This window comes from Nuphar pumila, chromosome 17, assembly GCF_984573655.1.
Source record: "Nuphar pumila chromosome 17, dmNupPumi1.hap1.1, whole genome shotgun sequence".
NCBI lineage: Eukaryota > Viridiplantae > Streptophyta > Magnoliopsida > Nymphaeales > Nymphaeaceae > Nuphar > Nuphar pumila.
This window is the reverse complement of record NC_143265.1, coordinates 61,589,682-61,608,699: the sequence shown is the minus strand read 5'-3', so window position 1 is coordinate 61,608,699 and position 19,018 is coordinate 61,589,682.

Sequence of the window (19,018 nt, the reverse complement as noted above, 5' to 3'; positions counted from 1 at the left end):
TCTTCTCTTTTTATACTAACCAGTTGTTTTGCAGGGAATATATGGAAGAATGTCATTTCCTGGGGGTTGTATTTTCAAAATTAAACCTTGTAATAAATTAGATCATAATTAGAATTCTTTAAATTTCGAGCATTAGATTAGAATGAATGAGCATTGTAAATATCATAAAGTGCTTGTTTTCATGTATTTTTTTTTCTTTTATTTCTCAAATTCTCACAAATGGCAACACGAATGGCACGTGCATCATTTCGTAAGAGGTAACTAAATCCTAAGTTGATGATTTACATCAATGACCATAGTCAGGATGTAAACAAAACTTAGGATTTTTATCTTTTATAAAATAACACTGGATCCACACTGGATCTCCTTTTCAAAATTCATCATATTTTCTTTAAGTATTTTCCTCTTTTATCAGAATTTAACTTAAAATTAATTCAATATATATACCAATGGCCATAGTCAGGGTATATTGAGAGTTAATTTCATTTTAAATTCTATAAAAGCACCAAAATATATTTTATTCTTCACTTGAATTTAAATGTAGTTATTATATAATACATTCAATGACCATAGTCAGGTATGTATTATGTCTTCAACCTCATTTTTAATTCATTTAAAAAATGGAATAGCTTTTCAAATTCCAAATTCAAATTCTTTAAATTCATTTCATCATTTAAGATAGAATTGCATCATATTTTTCAAAAATTCATTTTAAAATCACAAGTGATTTTGAACATCTTTCTTCAAATTTCTATTTTCAAAATTCCGATTCTATCTCAATTTCAAAGTCCAATTTGACTTTGGAATTTCAAAATCATTTTTGTATTCAAAATTCCAATTCAATTTTTCAAAGTTCAAACTTAACTTTGAAGTTTCTGATTCATTTTCAAAATAAAAATCAAGTTCATCTTCTCATCTTCAATCACAGTTTGAGATTGATTTTGAATCTCAAAAAACCTAAATCTTCCTAAAGTTTTAAATTCAAAACTGGGTTTTCAAAAACCCAGATCCGTCTTCAAAGGTCCTATTTAGACTTTTCAGAATTACAAAAACCAAAGTTAGATCCTAATCTCAACTTGGATCCATATTTCCAAGTATGAATCCAACTTCACCTTGGATCTCAGACTTCAGATCCAAAATTCCACTTAGGATCCAGATCCCCATTCTACATCGGATCTTACATCACAGATCCACATTCCACTTAGGATCCAGATCCCCATTCTACATCAGGATCTCATATCACAGATCCAAATTCCACTTAGGATCTAGATCTCAATTCTACATTGGATCTCAGATTTCAGATCCAAAATTCATTTTAGGATCCAGAACCCAATTCTATTTCGGATCTCAGACTTCAGATCCGAATCCATGTTAGGATCCAGAACCAATTCTACTTTGGATCTCAGACTTCAGATCCAATTCCATTTAAAAATTCAGAACCCAATTTCATCTTGGATCCTAGAGTTCAAATCCAAATCCTATTTTCGGGTTCTAAAATCCAAAATTCAAACTTTGGACTCTATTTAGAATCCAGACTTTGGATTCAAATTCCACCTTGAATTTCAACTTTCAAATCAATTCTATTTCTCAAATTCTATTTAGATTTCCCACGTTTCATTCTGATTTCAAACTTTAAAAGTTAGAATTCAATTTCATTTCATCTTTATTCTAAATTCAAAGTCCATTTATGACTCTGAAGTTTCCTTCCTTCTCCTTTATCTCAGCTTCAAAATCATTTCTCTTAAAGATCCAGATCTATTTTTCCAAGCTCTGATTATTTTGAAAACTTAGAACTTTAAATCTTAAGTTCTAAGTTAGAAACTATTTCTTCACTCCATTATCAGATTCATCTCAGAAACACTTGGGAAATTTTCAAATCATTTTCAAAAGAGAGCATACATCTTTTGCATTGCACAAGCATGATTCTTTGTGCATCTAAGACTTAGAATAAATTTTTAGATAATTTCTTAGCAAAGCAAAATGCATGAATTCGACCCTTGGTTCGATTACCCCTGGTAAAGGTGCCAGAAACGGTCGAACCTCGTACCGACGAGCGGATCCCGTCTCCCAGTTTTCCCGCAAATATTTCAAAACGGAGGTGAGTTATTTTCTCAAATATTTTCAAAATTAAGGTCAAGTGAGACCCCGCAAAAGAGTTCCTCTTCTCTCTTCTTTTCTTTTCTCTTCTCTCTTTCTTTCTGTGTTTTATTTTTCTCCCTTCAAAAAGGAGGAAAATAGAGGTTAGAAAAAGGAAAAGAGAAGGAAGAGAGAGAACATTATGAGAGAAAATAGAGGTTTGATTTCATTACATTCAAAGATCAACCCTTGTGTTGATCATATTTTTCTATAAATTGATTTCGAATCATTGCATTTCAAAGATCAACCCTTGTGTTGATCATATTTTCTGAAAATTGATTTCGAATTATTACATTTCAAAGATCAACCCTTGTGTTGATCATATTTTCCAAAAAAATTGACTTCGAATCATTATATTCAAAGATCAACCCTTGTATTGATCATATTTTCTAAAAATTGGTTTCGAACCGTTGCATTCAAAGATCAACCCTTGTGTTGATCTCATTTTCCAAAAATGGATTTCATAACATCAACCCTAGTGTTGATCATATTTTCCAAATTTTTTTTTTGAACCATTGCATTCAAAGATCAAACCCTTGTGTTGATCATATTTTCTGAAAATTGATTTCGAATTATTGCTCATATTTTCCAAAAAAATTGACTTCGAATCATTATATTCAAAGATCAACCCTTGTGTTGATCATATTTTCTAAAAATTGGTTTCGAACCATTGCATTCAAAGATCAACCCTTGTGTTGATCTCATTTTCCAAAAATGGATTTCATAACATCAACCCTAGTGTTGATCATATTTTCCAAAAATTTGGTTTCAAACCATTGCATTCAAAGATCAACCCTTGCGTTGATCATATTTTCTAAAAATTTGATTTCGAATCATTGCATTTAAATATTAACCCTCGTGTTGATCATATTTTCTAAAAATTGGTTTTTAAATCATTGCTTCAAAAAAAAATTAACCCTCATGATGATCTCTCATGAATGATCCCCTTTCAAAGATTAGCTCTCGCGGTTAATCTTTCTTTCCAAAAAAAATGATTTTCTCATCTTCTTCTCTCATTTTTAAGATCCCACATGCAGGAAGGATCAAAACTCTTTTTCTCAACTTTTATCAACCTTTTGTTTATCCATCTTTATCAGTTTTATCAATTTTTATTCATTTTATTAATTCTTCTTGATTCTTATTTCAAAAATACCCTTTCAGGTTAAGGGATAAACCTGATGCCTCTTTCCCATGAGGTATTTCTTTTTCCTTCTTTTTCTTTTTTTTCCCCCCTTTTCAGGATAAAGGATAAAACCTGAAACCTCATCCTACGAGGTCCTTCTTTCTTCAGGATAAGGGATAGTCCTGAATGTCTTTCTCTTTTAAGGCTGCATTAATCTCTGCTAAATCCTTTTCTTTATCCAATTTTATCAATTTTTATTTTTTAATTAAATTTTAATTCTTCCAATTCTTTATCAAAAGCTTTTCATCAACTTTTGCCTAAATTTTATTCCTTTCCCATTCAGGATAAGGGATAATCCTGAAACCCCTCATAGGAGCAACAATGCTACCTGTGAGGATTTTTTTACAAAGATAATTCCCTGATTCTTCTCTTTTGTCAATTATTCCATCAATCTTTATCTTTTTTCGTCTGTTCTTCTCAAATTTTATTTTCTCCCCAGTCAAGATAAGGGGGCAATCAGATCACATGCAAATAAATTCAGTCCTCTAAAACGGTCATTCTCAATCCCAGGTCCGGTCCTCGCACTGGCAAATTTTCAAAACTCAATCTTTTGATTAAAAAATTTTCTGTCAAAAACCCGAGTCTCCACTCGGGCTTCTCCCTTTATTCTTTCATTTGAAGTTCTGAGTTCCGACCAGGACTTCCTTTTGAATCCAATCCTCGCATTGGAAATCCATCATTTCTTTAGAAATCCGAGTTCCAACTCGGGTTTTTCCTCTATTATTTTTCGTTCGATGTTCTGAGTAACGATGAGGACTTCCTTTTGAATCCAATCCTCGCATTGGAAATCAATCATTTCTTTAGAAATCCGAGTTCCAGCTCGGGTTTTTCCTCTATTATTTTTCGTTCGAAGTTCTGAGTTCCGACCAGGACTTCCTTTTGAATCCAATCCTCACATTGGAAATCAATCATTTCTTTAGAAATCCGAGTTCCAGCTCGGGTTTTTCCTCTATTATTTTTTGTTCGAAGTTCTGTGTTCTGACCAAGACTTCCTTTTGAATCCAATCATCGCATTGGAAATCAATCATTTCTTTAGAAATCCGAGTTCCAGCTCAGATTTTTCCTCTATTATTTTTCGTTCGAAGTTCTGAGTTCCGACCAGGACTTCCTTTTGAATCCAATCCTCACATTGGAAATCAATCATTTCTTTAGAAATCCGAGTTCCAGCTCGGGTTTTTCCTCTATTATTTTTTGTTCGAAGTTCTGTGTTCTGACCAAGACTTCCTTTTGAATCCAATCATCGCATTGGAAATCAATCATTTCTTTAGAAATCCGAGTTTCAGCTTGGGTTTTTCCTCTATTATTTTTTGGTTCGAAGTTCTGTGTTCCGACCAGGACTTCCTTTTGAATCCAATCCTCGCATTAGAAATCAATCATTTCTTTAGAAATCCGAGTTCTAGCTCGGGTTTTTCCTCTATTATTTTTTTTCGTTCGAAGTTCTGTGTTCCGACAAGGACTTCCTTTTGAATCCAATCCTCGTATTGAAAATCAATCATTTCTTTAGAAATCCGAGTTCCAACTCGGGTTTTTCCTCTATTATTTTTTTTTCTGTGTTCCGACCAAGACTTCCTTTTGAATCCAATCCTCGCATTGGAAATCAATCATTTCTTTAGAAATCCGAGTTCCAACTCGGGTTTTTCCTCTATTATTTTTCGTTCGAAGTTCTGAGTTCCGACCAGGATTTCATTTTGAATCCAACCCTCGCATTGGAAATCAATCATTTCTTTAGAAATTCGAGTTTTTCAAAACTCGGGTTTCTCTTTATCTTTTATCCGAGTCCCAACTCGGGTTTTTTCTCTGCCCTTTCAGGATAAGGGATAAACCTGATGCCTCCTGCTGACGAGGTATTTCTTTCCTTCCTTCACAGTTCAGGATAAGGGGATAAATCCTGAAAACAGACCACATGCAGTTAGGATGTGATGGTCCATTAAATTCAGAATCTCTCATCAAATTTTACTTTCCTAGCTCATCTTCACAACCCAGTCCTCGCACTGGTTATTTCTCAAAATTTTCAATCATATGTTGAGCTCATTTGGAAAATCCGGTTCTCGCACCGGTAACCTTCTAAATTCAGTGTTCTGATCAAATTCTTTCCTTTTACAAAATTTAAGTTCTGATTTAAATCTCTCAAAATTTGATGTATTTCAAAAAGATCCAACACTCGTTGGTCATATATCTCGAAACGTTCCAGCTTTTTGCTGGTCAGGTATTTCCAAAAAGATCCAACACTCGTTGGTCATGTATTTCAAACGTTCTAGCTTCTTGCTGGTCAGGTATTTCAAACGTTCTAGCTTTTGCTGGTCAGGTATTTCAAAAGATCCAACACTCGTTGGGCATGTATTTCAAATGTCCCAGCCTTTTGCTGGTCAAGTATTTCCAAAAGATCCAACACTCGTTGGTCATGTATTTCAAAAGATCCAACACTCGTTGGGCATGTATTTCAAACGTTCCAGCTTCTTGCTGGTCAGGTATTTCAAACGTCCCAACTTTTGCTGGTCAAGTATTTCAAAAAAGATCCAACACTTGTTGGTAATGTATTTTAAACGTTCCAGCTTCTTGCTGGTCAGGTATTTCAAACGTTCCAGCTTTTGCTGGTCAGGTATTTCAAAAGATCCAACACTCGTTGGGCATGTATTTCAAATGTCCCAGTCTTTTGTTGGTCAGGTATTTCAAACGTTCCATCCTTTTGCTGGTCAGGTATTTCCAAAAAGATCCAACACTCGTTGGTCATGTATTTCAAACGTTCCAGCTTCTTGCTGGTCAGGTATTTCAAACGTTCCAGCTTTTGCTGGTCAGGTATTTCAAAAGATCCAACACTCGTTGGGCATGTATTTCAAACGTCCCAGCCTTTTGCTGGTCAGGTATTTCAAACGTTCCAGCTTTTGCTGGTCAGGTATTTCCAAAAGATCCAACACTCGTTGGTCATGTATTTCAAACGTTCCAGCTCCTGCTGGTCATGTATTTCAAAGGTTTCAACTTTTTGCTGGTCATGTATTTTCAAAATCAAAGATTGCAACTCAAGGTCTCGTCAAAATCTATATTGAGTGATTATTTCACAAAGAATTCATGAAAACTTTGCCAATTTGCTAAAAGCATTTGTTGATTCTAAAAATCTGACTACACAAAAAGAATTTTCTCAGATTACCTCCAGTATTTCCTTCTAAAAATGTGAAACTTTTTGTGAAAAAGAGGTAAAATTCAAATCTTTTCCTGTTGATCAACCAAAAGGATGTAAGAAATGTCCTCGATATGATCAATGAAAGAAATCTTCGATGATGTTGAAAAGCCAGAAGCGAATTGATATTGATCTTGGCTATGGTGCATGTTTGAAAATGACTTTCTGGCAATCAGGTAGTGGAAATATCTTGAGCTATAAAAAGAATCCACTCAATCCATATCTTCACATTCATTTTAAAGTTGCAATCAAATATCTGCAAAAGGGATCTCTCAATTGTCGTCAAGATGAAGGCGAATTAAGCGAGTAGACCCCCGGGGCCAAAGAAGATTGGAAGCAGCTCCAAGATGACGGAGTTTGTGACGGATCCTTCCAGGGAAAGTTCAGATCACCGTCAAGATAAAGGCGAGTGTGATGAACCTACCGACAAACCCTAAAAGATATTTGATTTCTGCTATCATCTAAAGACCTTTTGAGCCAATATCATGTATCATCTCTGAGAAAAAGAAGGATCAGAGCATCTCCAAGATGAAGGAGTTTGTGACGTACCCTTCCCTGAAAAAAGAGAGAAAAGTCAGGATCCAAATGAAGGATGATATAAAAGCCCGAAAAGCTCAATGACTCAAAAAGAGTGCAAAAACATCATCATGGGAAAACACCGAGATATCAAACTGCCAAAGTTGCCAGAAGTCATATTTCCTCATGCAAAATTCTTTATCAATGTCTCTTCATTACTTGCTTTTATGAAGTTAAGAATATTTCTTCTATTCTCATATCAGGGAAATGGATAGCTTCCTTGAAGAAAATCATCAACGCTAAATTTTTGAAATTTGACTCTTAAAACCAAGGAGTTAACCTCATTGGAGGAAATACTCTAGGTAAAAGATGGAATATCTTTGCACATACGTGCACATTTCCAAGCGTTTGAATCTACTACGATTTTATCTTATTGGTAAAATTTTCTAGCTATTCCAAGAATAAAATAAACATTCAATATCCATTTTGATGCAACCTAGGGTTGTTTATATTTCCCAAAAGAGTTGCCTCTGAAAGAAGTATCTCTTCCTGTCCCATCACAGTTTTCTCATTTGAAGAATTCCGTATGGACGACCCACTCAGGATAAGGGTCAAAACCTAAAATTTCTTGCGAAAGATCATTTGATTTCAAAAGCTATTTCAGTCTCAGCAATGAGACGCCCCATTTTTTCCCCCTTTTCAAAAGCTTTAGGGAACCTTATATTTCTCCTTTCGTAAAAATCCCTTTCGGATTTGTTTGTCCAAATTTCGAAGGTCCCATCGTGCTTTCTCCATTTTGAGAAACCTGTATGGTAGATTTCTCCCACTCAGGATAAGGGTCAAACCTGAACCTTCTGCGAAAGATCATTTGATTTCAAAAGCTATTTCAGTCTCAGCAATGAGACGCCCCATTTCTTCCCCTTTTCAAAGCTTTAGGGAACCCTATATTTCTCCTTTCGCAATAACCCCTTTCGGATTTGTTCGTCCAAACTCCGAAGGTCCCATTATGGTTTCTCCATTTGAGAAACTCGTATGGTAGATTTCCTATTCAGACTAAGAGTTAACCCAGAACCTCGCTTTGCGAGGTATTTTCCTTTCAGGCTTGGGTTAAACCTGAGACTCGTTCCAACGAGATTCCTCGTTCTAACAAGATTCCTCGTTCTAACAAGATTCCTCGTTCTAACGAGATGTTTCCTTCCAATCCCATCATGGCTCTTCCCATCAAGGAATCCATGCTTTGTATATCCATCCAAGGTAGGATCCTACTTGAGCTTCATTTCACGAGACATTCTCCAAAAATGTCTCATTAAAGTTCTCATATATTCCTTTCCTCATCTAAATTCATCTTGACATATCTTCGTCCCATCCAGGTTAAGGGCTAAACCTGAATCATTCCAAAAAGAGTATCTCGTCTCACCCATGAGACTTTATCAAAATTCTCATTTCCCACCATTTCAGAATTTCCATTCAAAGTCCCATCATGACTTCCTCATTCTCTACTCAATCATATCATTTCTGAGGATTTTGTCTCCCCAAAACCATTCAGGATAAGGTTTTAAGCCTAAGAAGCAATGTTTTCAAAATAATCCTTCCACACCCAGTTCAGACATACTGACTGGGGCATTTTCAAAATTTGGAGTGTAGTCTTTGCCACTAAGCTCGGCTTTCAACCGGCTTAGTAGCAAAGAGGGGCATCTGTGAACACCCCAAATTTTTCAAAATTTTGTAAAATAACCCTTTTGCCCCCAACCCCGTCTTCTGAGAAAATCAAAGCAATTTCAAAACTAAATTTCAGTCATTCTTCAGATTTTCTGAATTAAATTTCATATTGGTATATTCAAAATTAATTCCGGATCTGAATCCAGTACTTTAAATCCATATTTCCTCAAAATCTGAATCAAAACCCATTTCTGAAGAAATTTTCTTAAAATAGCTTTTTAAATCCTCAGAAAAATTCCCCTTTTGTAAATATTTTTTGCAAAAACACAAAAAAAATAGTTTTAATCTATGTTTTCTCTCAAACTTTAGGATTTTATTCTAAAAATACAAAAAAAATGAAAAATAACACAAAAACCAAAAAAAATAGGAAAACTACGAGAAAAAGCAAATGATTTTGAACCTCTTAAAAAAAATTTTGCTAAAAGCCTCAGGAGCCCCCTCTTTGCAAAATATCGAAAATTAGAGGGGCTCTCCGCAAAAACCCTCTTTTAGGGTTTTCTTTCGTAAGGAAGAAGGGGGAAAGATAGCCGCCCCCCCTCCATTCTCTCTTCACTCTCACCATGGCGCACCCTCTCTCCGTCGCCGCCCATCTCCAACAGATACACTGATCACCCTCCATTCTCTCCTCCTTCCCTCTGCTTCGCTGATCACCCTCCCTTTTTCCTCCTCCGCTCATCTCTAACAAACCCCATTCCTGAACCTTCTCTTCCTCCTTAAAAGGGCATGCAAGAAGCCCCATTAATGGATCGTCTTCTACCCCTCCATCTTCTTCTTCTCGATAACTCCTCACCTCCGCATCACTCTCTTCTTCAGGAACCGACTCTCACCCCCACTCCTTCGTCGCTTCACGCATTCTTCTCTTCCTCTTCTTCCCCTTCTATCTTCTCTTATCCTGACTATCTCTCAGCCGATTAAAGAGGAAGGCCGTTCACCACATTACAGCAGCACCTAGAATCCATTGCTCCTTCTTCGATCGAAGCCTCTACTTCTAATTTTCTGTTCTTTCTCTCGGATCCCCCCGGATCGAGCAAAGGAAATTTGACCTCCAGTAATAGCCACGGTAAGTACCCCATTTCTTCTGTTCTTCTTAATTTTCTTTTTCTTTTTATTATTATTAAAGCACCATGTAGGATCGATTTGCTGGTGACAATATCGACCTACATCTGTGCGACATCAATGGAGTAAATTCGACAATTCCTTCTTTTCCTGTGGTTTATTTTTGAATTTCTGTTCGGTTTACTTTTGTTCGTGCCATTTTTTTTTTATTTGTCTAAAAGCATCATCGACATCATAATTTTCTGTATTGTATTTCTTGCATTTTCATCATCTGCATCTTCTGTACATTCTCTACAGTCTTGTTACAATTTTTTTTTTTACATCTCATGATTTTGTTCATATTCGATCCTCATTGCATTTTCTTATGACTGGGTACCATTCACCTGCAGCTGGTCATCTAACTCTGCCTTATGTTTTAAATATTATATACTTTGTGCTCATTACTTTTCTGATTGCATTTATATGTCATGGCTTGCAGAAATTTTCCCATGTAACTACCCCTGGCTTCATCACGTTTTCGTGGCATATGATGTCTTCTATTGTTTGGTTTATCATCTCACTTCCTGCACGACTTCAGATGCACTGTTGAGTAGTTATGGAAAGATCAGATGGGGAACAAAGGTAACGTGGGTCTTATAATCAAAAAAAATTTCAGGGCCCTTTGCATCCTGCTTTAGATCGCCATTTGTGTATTTGTTCATTAGAAATTGTTGGGTATATTGCTTGTCAACATAGACCATTCGTGTTATCTGCTGCATTCTTGTTTAAAATTACTGCATTATGCGTTAGATTAGCTATGTTTCATCTATATATATTTCTCGATCATCTTTGTTACCTGCATTACAGCATCATCTATGAAATTACCTCTGTCTCTTTGCTTTTTTTTTTTTCTTTTCTTTTATTTTACTCATTCGATGATAATTGTTCATGGCATTCCCCATGTTTGGTTTATCTGGTTTTATCTTCAGTTTTATGGCCGTAGCATCGTTTTTGTTATCCCTCTGTTTTAAGATCCAATTTTATCAAGTCTTGCAGCAGGGCATCAATCACCATCCCCCCCCCTGTACATAGCCTCTATCATCACTGACCATGCTTCATGCCTTTTCTTCAGCATTCATTAGAATTCGTCATTGATCTCTTAAGTTTGAAATGTTCAAAACAATGGATCCTAGAAAATTGTGAAAAACCCCTTTGCAGTTGGCTATTGGGCTAAAGAGGTATTTACAGCAGGCTATTCAAATCACTATTCGGCATCTTTGTAATATGCATTGGAAGACAGTGTTTAGATGCCATTCATTTGCAGATGGTCATCTAATGTCTTTTTCTATTAAGAATTCACTGAAATCACCTGTTGGGTGACATAATGGTGACATTATTGATAAGTTTTTACCTAGATTAAAGCTAACTCCTTTTCTGAGATCTCCTGAGGAAGCACTTGGGATGATTGAATGTTGCAGGTTATATAGTGAAAAGAAGGAGATATCGACGTTGTCTTCTGTGTAAATTTTGTTTTGCTTGTCAAGCAATGAAGGAAGGATACTTTTTTTTAAGCATGTGGGTTGTTGTTCCAGGAAGCAAAACCAATTCCATACAATTGGTTACAGAGATGGGTTGATAGCAGGGAAGGAAGCTTCTGCACAGAAAAGCTTAAATGCTAGTTTCAGGAAATCTGCAATTGATGGATTTGCTTAGAGATTGGTTAGCAGGTGAACATTACTCAGCTATACGTTTTGTAACTTGGTGGGTGGTGCTATTACTTAAAGAATAAAACCTACCTGTTGCTGAAAGGCTTTGATAAGGTAAGGCTGTGACTTTTTTTTAGTGTGCTATTATAATATTCTTTTACAGTTGAACAGGTATGACATATTTATTACCATTACTTTAGTGTGTCATTACCATATTTTTTTTACAGATGCAATTTCCTGGATCCACATGTTCCATGGATCATTTGTCTATATATGAAATAAGCATTGCTTATGTTTTGCCTGGCCCCGTTTTTTTTTTTTTTTGTAAGCACTAGCATGTATCCAACCTCAAGATCTGGCTATCGAATGTGATTTGCAGTCTTTATCCCCTGTGAACAAGGGTATAAACATCATCGCTTGTACAAGTTCGAATGACAGAGAGTGCTGGTAAGTTAGTTGAATAATTCAGAAAATGCTCAGATAGCTCTCATTGGTTTATGCCCAGTGTAAAAAAAAAAAAAGGATGTCATCAAGAACAGGTTAGTCAAATTCTGAATTCATACAATAGGATTTTTGAAGGAATATATTTGTACAGTAGCCATTTAAATAATTGGTATTAGATATATCAAAAGTCTGTTCATTTTGATCAATATCAAATGTGAGTGAAATAAACTGCAGGTTTAGCTTGAAATATTTACATTGTTCATTATTTATTTTCTGTGTTGGTTTTTTCTAGAAGTTCCGTCCCTTGGAGGTTTAGTTAGGATATGTTCTCTTTTTTTTTTTAGTGCTTGTCCAGGACACTTCTAATTAATATAGCAGAAAAGGCTTCTTTTTCTTTTGAAGTTTCATTAGGTGTAAAGTCTAGGGAAAGTGATAAATCTAAAATATCTGATTTTGCTTGAACTGTCCCATCATAGGATTACTTAATGGTACTAAAGGAAACCGTGTATCTTCAGTTCTAGGCCTGTCTATAGTTATAATATGTTTGGTTATGGTAACCATCTTCAGTTCTTAGCCATGTTGATTGACAGTAACTGAGTGAGTCATCTAGGTATTAAAATTATCTTGAAGAGTTAGCAGCATGTTGCACCTATGTGATTTGGAATCAATGAATCAGAATTACGAGGATTCTGCTTTTGAATCCTGATATGAGAAGTTCTCATATATGGTAAACAGGTGTGTTCCTACCCATTTGTGACATTTCTTTTTGGTCTTGAAAGCCTTAAGCCACATGATGTATTGCAAGTCCGTTTTGATTTTCTTTACCTAAACCCACTATCTCCATCTCTCAGCACATCCCAGCACATGGTCATTGATTAAGCAGCAGAATTGGGATCACTATATGAACAGGAGGTAAAACTCAAAGTTCTAGACATGGTTCCAGCAAATGTTATTCAAGATGTATCGGCTGTTGATATCAGTCTTTTTGATTCACTAGGGAAGTTGGGAATGGTATGGGAATAAGGTTGATGTATGCATTACCTGGGTATGAGATACCCTGTTTAAACCTTAGCATCTCATCAGGGAAGGCCCCAATTGCAGCCAACTAGCTGTAGCTGGAATGAAGGCAGATATTTGCAGCATTTGTTAGAATCAGATTTATAAAAATATACTCGATATATATATGTCATACATGTATATACATATACCCCCATATATACATATGTATATATATCATTTCTCATCTTTCCATCATGTATATCTTGACACATGAGCATGTTAACATTAACATCTGTATGATATGTGCAAATTTTTCATCTCTTTTTATACTAACCAGTTGTTTTGCAGGGAATATATGGAAGAATGTCATTTCCTGGGGGTTGTATTTTCAAAATTAAACCTTGTAATAAATTAGATCATAATTAGAATTCTTTATATTTCGAGCATTAGATTAGAATGAATGAGCATTGTAAATATCATAAAGTGCTTGTTTTCATGTATTTTTTTTCTTTTATTTCTCAAATTCTCACAAATGGCAACACGAATGGCACGTGCATCATTTCGTAAGAGGTAACTAAATCCTAAGTTGATGATTTACATGAATGACCATAGTCAGAATGTAAACAAAACTTAGGATTTTTATCTTTTATAAAATAACACTGGATCCACACTGGATCTCCTTTTCAAAATTCATCATATTTTCTTTAAGTATTTTCCTCTTTTATCAGAATTTAACTTAAAATTAATTCAATATATATACCAATGGCCATAGTTAGGATATATTGAGAGTTAATATCATTTTAAATTCTATAAAAGCACCAAAATGTACTTTATTCTTCACTTGAATTTAAATGTAGTTATTATATAATACATTCAATGACCATAGTCAGGGATGTATTATGTCTTCAACCTCATTTTTAATTCATTTAAAGAATGGAATAGCTTTTCAAATTCCAAATTCAAATTCTTTAAATTCATTTCATCATTTAAGATAGAATTGCATCATATTTTTCAAAAATTCATTTTAAAATCCCAAGTGATTTTGAACATCTTTCTTCAAATTTCTATTTTCAAAATTTCGATTCTATCTCAATTTCAAAGTCCAATTTGACTTTGGAATTTCAAAATCATTTTTGTATTCAAAATTCCAATTCAATTTTTCAAAGTTCAAACTTAACTTTGAAGTTTCTGATTCATTCTCAAAATCAAAATCAAGTTCATCTTCTCATCTTCAATCACAGTTTGAGATTGATTTTGAATCTCAAAAAACCTAAATCTTCCTAAAGTTTTAAATTCAAAACTGGGTTTTCAAAAACCCAGATCCATCTTCAAAGGTCCTATTTAGACTTTTCAGAATTACAAAAACCAAAGTTAGATCCTAATCTCAACTTGGATCCATATTTCCAAGTATGAATCCAACTTCACCTTGGATCTCAGACTTCAGATCCAAAATTCCACTTAGGATCCAGATCCCCATTCTACATCGGATCTTAGATCACAGATCCAAATTCCACTTAGGATCCAGATCCCCATTCTACATCAGGATCTCAGATCACAGATCCAAATTCCACTTAGGATCTAGATCTCAATTCTACATTAGATCTCAGATTTCAGATCCAAAATCCATTTTAGGATACAGAACCCAATTCTATTTTGGATCTCAGACTTCAGATCCAAATCCATGTTAGGATCAAGAACCAATTCTACTTTGGATCTCAGACCTCAGATCCAATTATGTTTAAAAATTCAGAACCCAATTTCATCTTGGATCCTAGAGTTCAAATCCAATTCCTATTTTCGGGTTCTAAAATCCAAAATTCAAACTTTGGACTCTATTTAGAATCCAGACTTTGGATTCAAATTCCACCTTGAATTCCAACTTTCAAATCAATTCTATTTCTCAAATTCTATTTAGATTTCCCACGTTTCATTCTGATTTCAAACTTTAAAAGTTAGAATTCAATTCCATTTCATCTTTATTCTAAATTCAAAGTCCATTTATGACTCTGAAGTTTCCTTCCTTCTCCTTTATCTCAGCTTCAAAATCATTTCTCTTAAAGATCCAGATCTATTTTTCCAAGCTCTGATTATTTTGAAAACTTAGAACTTTAAATCTTAAGTTCTAAGTTAGAAACCATTTCTTCACTCCATTATCAGATTCATCTCAGAAACACTTGGGAAATTTTCAAATCATTTTCAAAAGAGAGCATACATCTTTTGCATTGAACAAGCATGATTCTTTGTGCATCTAAGACTTAGAATAAATTTTTAGATAATTTCTTAGCAAAGCAAAAGGCATGAATTTGACCCTTGGTTCAATTACCTATGGTAAAGGTGCCAGGAACGGTCGAACCTCGTACCAACGAGCGGATCCCGTCTCCCAGTTTTCCTGCAAATATTTCAAAACAAAGGTGAGTTATTTTCTCAAATATTTTCAAAATTAAGGTCAAGTGAGACCCCGCAAAAGAGTTCCTCTTCTCTCTTCTTTTCTTTTTTCTTCTCTCTTTCTTTCTGTCTTTTATTTTTCTCCCTTCAAAAAGGAGGAAAATAGAGGTTAGAAAAAGGAAAAGAGAAGGAAGAGAGAGAACATTACGAGAGAAAATTTTTGCGATGATCACAGTTAATTGTGTAGTTAATCATGTATTTTAATTAAGGGCACTATGGTCTTTGTAGTTGAAGAAACGTTTTTTGGTAGAAGACCAACATATCCAAATTCGTGAATCTCATTGAAGGAAAGTTTTTAATAAATGTTATCCAGCCAATTTGCAAAGGAGTTACATTTTAAAAAGTGGAAACCCATTTGAACTTCAAAAGAGTTTCTAAAACTTGTTTACACGATTTTGGCAAGAGTTGACATGTTTAATTTACTTTTAAGGCCAACTAAAAACGTGTATTGTGTTTTAGGAAAGGTTTTCAAAAGAGTCTATTGCTTTTAAGGAAAATGATTGAAAACGTGTGGGTCCCAATAGGCTGGACGGTTTTATAAATTGAAATTCTTCCAAATGAGCTTTTAAGGTAAGGAGGTGGCCCCTACCGAATTCGTGGATTCTCATCTCTAGAGCCCTATTTACTACTTGCCTAGTTTGATTTAGCATTAATTGGATATTATTTAATTTAGTAAATATAGTAATAGTTTAGATTAGAGAAATTGTGTATTACTATTTAGTTAAGTAATAATATTAGATTGCATTCTATTTAGTGTTAAAGTGATTAGATTAGGTTTTAGGTTTATTATTTCAATTACCGATTTTAGTGTAGAGTCTTAATTGTTAGGTGTTTAATCTAGTTAGTTTTTAACTTAGTTAGCTTAGTTATTTAACTTAGGATGGCGTGGACCCTAGTCAAATCCCTATTCTATGTCGCCATCCTAACTAACCATAGTTAGTAGCTAGTCCTAGTTAGATTAACCTTTAGATAATTAGTTAACCCTAACCGTACCTCTAACTAACTCTAGTTAACCATAACCCTAGTTAGTATCCAACCTTAGTTGACTAATCTTATGTAGTTAGTCTAACTCTAGTTAACCCTAACAATAGTTGGTATCTAACCTTAGTTAGTTCTTAACTCTAGCTACTAACTAACATTAGTAATCCTACTTAACCCTAGTTAATAGCTAACCGTAGTTAGTTATTAACTATAGATAGTTGACCGTACCCCTAGGTAACCCTTAGATAGTTATTTAGCCCTAACCGATCCTAGTTATTTCTAACCGTACCCCTAACTTAGTTAGATAGTTCAACCCTAGTTACATTAGTTAGTGGCTAACCCTAGTCATATTATTATTAGGTTAATATTTGATTTAATTAAGTTTAGAATTAACAATAGTTTAGTTAGTTAGTTAGTAGTGATGTTAGATAGAATAGATTAGAATTTGTTAGTTTAAGTTAGATAGGTAGTCTAATTAGAATGATATCTTAAGTTAGGGTAAATTAATCTTAGAATGTTAGTTAGATTAGATTTAACATCTTGTGCTTCATTTATTTCGATGTTTAGGTAAGTAATTTAGTTGTTGTTATTTTCTGTAGTGTAATAGTAGATTAGGATTAGTTTAGGACTGTTTTGCAGTGTTAGTTAATGTTTTAATGTGATTGTGGATTTGCACAAATGAATAGTGCACTGAATTTCAAATCTGATTTTTATCATGTCGTGCACTCATCATTTTATGTAGATATTTTTGAAGTTTTCTGATTTTTTTTTTCCATTCTCCACATCCATGTGTTCATTGTCTGAAGACCAAATTTCAGCTCATTTCAAGTTGATTTGGTCTGGTTTCTAAGCGTTTTGTGAAAACAGCTTTTTCGGGTTTTTCAATTTCGGGTCCAGCGATTTCCAGAATTATCCTGATTTTGAAACGCTTATATCTGGAGATCCAGAACGTATTTTTCAAATCTGTAAAGACTGTCATCTTCTTGGATTTGTCAGTTACAGAACAGAAGTGATTTGGTGCACTTTGGAATTCGTTTAACCTATCAAACAGTCTGTTTGTGAAAAGCTGTCAGTGTCCACTTTTGCATTATTTAGGGACAAAATAGTCATTTATTTAATTGTCTGATTTAACGTAGCTTTTACTATTTTTTTAGCTTGTAGTTAGTGAATTAGAGTTAGTTAGACTAATTAGAGTTGTTTTGCTTAGTTAGTTTAGTTAAATAATGTATTTTTAGGTTTCTGTGGTTGTTTAATGTAGTTTAATTTCAGAAGTAATTTAGCAGTAATTGTAGTTTGCAATTTAGATTTAATTTTTATTTGTTTACTGACTTTGTGTTTTCATTGTTGTAGATTAATAAGTTAGAACAGGTTTACAGGTGTATTTCAGATATGAAGTGCAACTGAACATATGGTGAAAAGACAATTTTGCCCCTAGAGATCTGTAGAAGACTTAGCTTCTTGCTTTAGTGCATTTTCCTGTTTTTTTTTTAGATTGTTATTTGATTCAAATTGTAATATTGACATAGTTGTAAACTTTGTTCTGTTAATAAATTGTTATTTTAGAATTACCTCAGAATATATCCCGTTCCCTGTGGATTCGACCCGTACTCGCCACTTCTGTGGAAAGTCGGTTTTTATATCTTTGGTTGACGATTTTCCCTTGTTTTCATTAAAAATATCTTTTAAAAATACCCATTCCAAAAGTCAAACCAAAATTTTGGCACCATTTCTGGGGAACGGCGATTATATTCTGATTATTTCTGAGATTTCAGTTTATTAATATGTGTTTAGTAGTTGTTTTATTTGTTTTAGTTTGTAAAATTAACATAGTTAGAAAATATAGGGTTCACTTGTTGTTTTTCCTAGGATTCACTGAATTTCATGATTCAATGATCAATTAGACAGGTGAGTCTTAGAGAATATAGTAGTGTTTTCTTGTATTTACTGATTTTGTGATTTAGATTAGAAATGTTTTTTTTTTTATAGAGTAATTAGATTGTTTTAACATAGCTTAAAATAGAGTAGTTAGTTAACTTGCTAATTTAGATGTAGATTGAATTTCATAGAGTAATTCTAACATAGGTTAGCTGCTGATTTAGATGTTAGAACTTGTAGTTTGTTCATTTGTTCTTTTTTATGTATCATATGTATATTAGAAATAAAGTAGTTAGTTGTTCATGTGTTTTGTTCTAAATTTTGTTTTGATTTCATATGGAATTTCATTATTGACATGCATGAACATCTGATCCATCAAGGTATGAGTTCAAGTAACTCGACATGGAGAATGCCTTCAGAAGTAGAACATTGACCAGATGAGCAGAAAACTATGCATTTGTATATGCATAGTGGTGGTGCAAAGTCCAGTCAATCAACAACTTCAGAGGCTCGAGCATACCAGGTTGTATCTATCCTTTCTCCTGATTTATTTTATTGTTCTGTAGTGTGCATCTGCATTGCATGATTGCATCTTTTGTATGCCACTAGGGACAGTATAATTCAAGCATGGAGGGATGGTTTAGATGCACAAATTTTTTAATTTTTTTTTATGTCTGATAGCTTAAAACTCATAAAAATAGGTCTTTAAGAATAAGTTTGTAACAGATATGAATGTTTATCTGCATAATCTGACAATTTAGCAATTTGCAAGCCCCATGTAATTTTTTTTTCTCTAATCTGATC